Source organism: Limulus polyphemus, unplaced genomic scaffold (genome assembly GCF_000517525.1).
Source record: "Limulus polyphemus unplaced genomic scaffold, Limulus_polyphemus-2.1.2 Scaffold3934, whole genome shotgun sequence".
NCBI lineage: Eukaryota > Metazoa > Arthropoda > Merostomata > Xiphosura > Limulidae > Limulus > Limulus polyphemus.
Window position 1 is genome coordinate 99,727 of NW_013669544.1, and position 5,077 is coordinate 104,803.

At 34.9% G+C, this 5,077-nt stretch overlaps 1 protein-coding gene across 5 annotated transcripts in view; it reads left to right on the forward strand.

Annotated features, from left to right (window-relative positions):
* LOC106470308 (protein SSUH2 homolog) overlaps positions 1 to 2,514 on the forward strand; it is a 100,472-nt gene extending 97,958 nt beyond the window's left edge. For all 5 annotated transcript variants that reach the window (XM_022398910.1, XM_013930853.2, XM_022398912.1 and 2 more), the window contains one exon: positions 1 to 2,514. This exon is cut by the window's left edge and continues 1,431 nt beyond it. The gene's annotated coding sequence lies outside the window, so the exon portion shown is untranslated.
* Positions 2,515 to 5,077: the final 2,563 nt, after the last annotated feature.

Below are 5,077 nucleotides of genomic sequence, written 5' to 3' on the forward strand. Positions count from 1 at the left end.
ATATATATATCTTTACTGATTCTAGGTATGCAAAATAGGTGTAAAACACTAGGCAACAAAATCTGGTTATGAATATACTGTGTACTTTAATATGTATATTAAACATGTAATAAGTATATTAATATGTTAACTGTTATGTGTTGTTTTTATAGTTTTTGTTTTAGGTATGTAACTGCACTTCACTTAATTTGAGCTAAAGGAGTGACTGACCAAGGCTGAAGACAACTACTAGTTGACTTTACCACTTCTTTAGATATAAATCCTATTTTCAGTTGTTAAGCACTGGTTTTCTAAATTGAATAGTGATGGTTTTTCAATATGTGCTGGCTTGTAAAATAATTTTGAACTGGTGCTTGGATGGACAAGTATCACTGCACTCCAACCTGTGTTTGCAAATGCTAGTGGAAAACAGAGTTTTTAACCTTGTATGTCCTTTGTATTTCTGCTGAAGCCTACATAAAATCAATTTTGTCCTCAATGGGAGACATAATTCTTAGTCTGTTTTTTTGTTTTAAAGATGTAACCATGAATAATTTCTGTGAAATATTTTCTTAATTTCATTTTTTTTATATTCTATGACTGTTTACCCATAAACTGAAAGAAAAGTGTCACTTTCCTCTTTGGTACATCAAAAATTACAGTATAGCAGTCATTCATTATTTCCAAGTTCTCATTGATAACCTTTTCACCCAGAATTATAGCAAAAGCATTTTGACAAAGGCATTCTTTAATGTTATTCATCTCAATGTAAAAAGTTTGTTATTACTCACTAATTTATGAGCAAGATTAACTAAGATTATAATTGGTTTTTCTTGGTAACTCCAAAAGTACAAAGCTATCAAAATGAATGTATAATCCTAAAGGTTGGTTTATGATAAGATGATAAAGTGAACACACCTTCCTTATTCAAGGCCTAGGTATCCAAAAACAGTAAAGTAGTGTTTCTGAAACTTTTGTCATTGTACCCCCTCCCCTTTAATAAATATGGTTTCTTGCATGCTGCCCCCCAGTGGCACAACGGTATGTCTGCGGACTTACAACGCTAGAAACTGGGTTTTCGATACCCATTGTGGGCAGAGCACAGATAGCCCTTGTGTAGCTTTGTGCACAATTAAAAACAAACAAACAATCTTGCATGCCCCCTTCTTTTTTTGAATGAGTGAAAGAGTGAGTTAAGTGAGAAGATATAAGACATGGATACACATTAAGTTCTATATGTGTTGTAGTAATTACAATTATTTTCATTAATGAAAACTATATTAAAATGCTTATTTTTGCATTGTTGCACTATTGATTCTGGTTTAATAGCTCACACCCCCACCAATAGATAATTTCTGTCCCCCTGGGGGGTCACACCCACACTTTGGGAAAATGCTGCAGTAAAGTTAATGTTATTTTGTTATTCATTTAAATAAGGCAGAAAGTTCTTTACTTGTTTAACTGTTTGAAAATTTGCAAAATTGTTATACACATTTCTTTAACAATAAATAGGTTTGAATTCAGTTGGGCACTTAACCATGTTTTTTCATAAAAAAAGAAGAAAAAAAGCTAAAGTAAGTGCCAAGCTAGATCCATCAACTACTTCATCAAGCTGCTGCTGTTTACAGAGACTTTACTGTTGAAGAGAAAATATGATTGCTTGGTAGCATAGTTTAATAAAAGTTTTAAAAACATTTCTTTATAAACCATTAATTCTCTCATCGTTATTGGAACTAGATTCATACATACTTGAACTGTTTCATTTAGGGGTATATTATGGAAATCAGAGAGACAGAATTAAATAGCAACAGTAGATTTGAGGTGTTGTAGAAGTAGAGTTACTGCTTAGAGATGTTTTTTTACAAAATAAAACCAGGTGCCTTATTCAAATTATATTAATATTTTTAAGTGTTTGATACTGTTTAGTGATTTTACTGTTCAGGTTGGAGTTTTAAAGTTGCCTGCTTATTGTAAACAGAATTGTCCCTGATCTTGTATTCCTCAAACTAAGAGTTCAGTACATAGCTGCAGTAGCATTAACTAGATGTGCATGGGCTCAATCAATTGGAACAACCCCATATTGGAAAAGAAATGTTGACTATAATTCTGAAGTTACCGTGTGTATCTACACGAAAAATCAGATGTATTAAAAACGTATTTGTACTCAAGATATGACTGTGAATTGACGACGTCCGCCTGACTCAAAATCTGACAAGTTGGAATGCAAAGCAATGTTCATGTGAGAAATAAAATACTTTTGTCCATCATACAATTTGTGTATTGCATTTACTGGACTTCTAGAACCTCTGAAATGCATATTTACAGTTTTTTTCACTATCCCTATATGTTGCATCTGATTACGTTCTATATTCCTTCAGACTTGACACAGGGTGGGGGTGAGCTTTCATGAAGGAAAATATGGAGTTTGAATTTTAATAAGTAAAATTGTTGTGTAGCAGTTGTATCTTTGTAAGTGTGTAAACATTGTCTTTGAAATGTGTAAAAAATATGGAGAATAATAAATGTGTGTCTGTACATTATATAAATGATATTAGTTTGTATTATTCCTCTAGGCATTGTCATGTTTTTATGGGTAACTTGTGTTAACCACGTAGAAGTTTAATAGGCTTGTTACAAGCATAAGCTATTAGCTTTCTCATTGAACCTTCTGAATAAAACATTTATTTTCGCAGAAACACAGTCGGTTACATCCTACATATCGAAATATAAAGTTCATTATGAAGAGTGTACATATATCACTCAAGACGCATCGGTAAACGCTATAATCAGATACTTTCATAAATATTTTTATGTTTGGTTGTTTCTTTGCAGTTAAGCACAAAGCTACACATTGGGACTATCTGTGCTCTGCCTGCCACGGGTATAGAAACCCGGTTTCTAGCGTTCTAAGTCCGCAGACATATCGCTGTGCCACTTGGGGTCAATATTTGTTTGATGAGTGATTCCTAAACTTGTAAAACATATGATTGTACCGTTAACGAATGTACCACATCGCGTTCCTTCATAGTTTCAGCCACTTTTGCTGAATACTATGAGTAGCCTCGCAGTGTAAAAGGCCAGCTATTCACACTTGTTTACAATGTTTTAAGTTACCCAAAAGTACATTTACTTTGTAAGAAGTTGTTTATGCCTGTATAATTTAACTAATTCAACAAAAGTTCGCTGTCATCCTGTTACACACGTATTAGGAACATAGAGTTACCAGTTAGTAACTATGACCTTATACTGTATTTTTGTGGTTGGGCACACTCACACCAAGGTTGGGCTAATGTTAGCCCACCATTGCCAGTTACGTTGTCCCGAGGTTGGCCAAGCGGCAATTTGCACATCGGTTTTTAGATGGGCCAAGGTGTTTGTTCATTGGCCAACGGAAACATCCTCGTTTTTAAACATTGACCTAATATTCTATTTGTTTGTTTGTATTGGAGCAAAGCCACTTTAGGCTATTTGCTGTGTTCACAGCGGGGAATCGACCCACGTATTTTAGCGCTGTAAGTCCGTAGATTTATCACTGTTCCATCGTGGGACTAATGTTCTAGTAACGACAGTCCAAGAAATTAAAGAACATATAATTAAAATATCAACTTATTAATTAATATTAGATAAACATTTATGGCAAGAGGGATGTAAAGAGTTTTGATGAAGAAAAAAAAAAATTCCTCCCTCTCCTTTTTCTTATTATTTTTAAAATATTTTAATCGTTTGTTTGAAATTAAGCACAAAGCTACACAATAGGCTATCGGTGTTCTGCCCACCACGGGTACTGAAACCCGTTCTAGCGTTGGAAGTCCGCAGACATACCGCTGTGCCACCGAGGGGCATTTTAATCATATCAAATAGCATATAAGTATAAAACAACGAAACTTAAAAATATGACTGTCGGAGTTTAAAACATGAGACGTATTAATGTCACTACACTCCAGTGGCTTAGAGGTTAGTCTGAGGAGTTATAACGCTAAAAATAAGGTTTGGATATCTGCGGCGGCCAGAGTACAGATAGTATATTGTGTAACTTTGTGTATAACAATAAACTAGCTAAACGAGAACATTAATTTCAATCTCCCAGCTGTTCTAGAATATTATCCATAATACAATTAATCAACACTTCTCAGTTACAGTTTATTCTAGAGATCAGTGTTCCGAGGCGCACTAACGCCTTTGTCAACAGACGTATATATGCTAACTTTTAAATTAATGAATTTTTACTACTACAGACTGATAAAGCATGTGTTAAAACTGAAATAATTATAAACATAGATTGTTATCCCCATTTGTAGTCAAATAAAGCTTTTAAAGTGAAAAGTTTTACTGGGGATCACAAGTCATGAATAGTAGCAGATAATGTACGAGTTTAAAGTCATGATGACTTGACAAATTGTATTCACGATGAGAAATGGTTGACATTGTGGTAGATTTTTGAAGTTGGTGAGTCGGGTTCAAATCCTTGCGATACCAACTATATTCTCCACATGCTGGGGCCGTGAGTATATTATAAGAGGTATGGTCAAATCTCATCATTCAGTCTGACAATAGTAGGTTTGCAGAAAATTCAACACATCTAAAAATACTGGGTAATATTTTACTAAATATCAGCATTCTATATGTATTTAGCAAACCATGCAATAGCCAAAAAAACAACAAAAAACACCACGAATCATATCTTGGGCCAAAAATTAAAAACGTGGACCCTTATGTTGTATCTGTGTCTACTCCCTGGAATGGGGTAAGCCCACCTGAAGTATTGGCACTGATACTTGTACAAGCTAGTATGAGCTGGGGGCAGTAGCGTGCAGAGGGGGGGAGCGAAAGGTGCCGGGGCGCCGGGCATCCATATCGGGAGGGCATCTAACGCAAAGAGTCAAATCGCATAGTAGAACCCTTTCCGTCCTTTCCCAAGGTCTTAGGTACTAGGCAGCATTGGCAGAAATTTTTGAACGTTTTGTTGAAAGATTATTTGAAACGGTCAAATGTTCTTAAAAGTTTAGGCCTCAGAGTCCGTTCTGGCTGTATAGATCAAATAATATGCTTTGAAAATCGAGAAAAACTCATCAAAAGGCCATCATTTGTCTAAATAGTC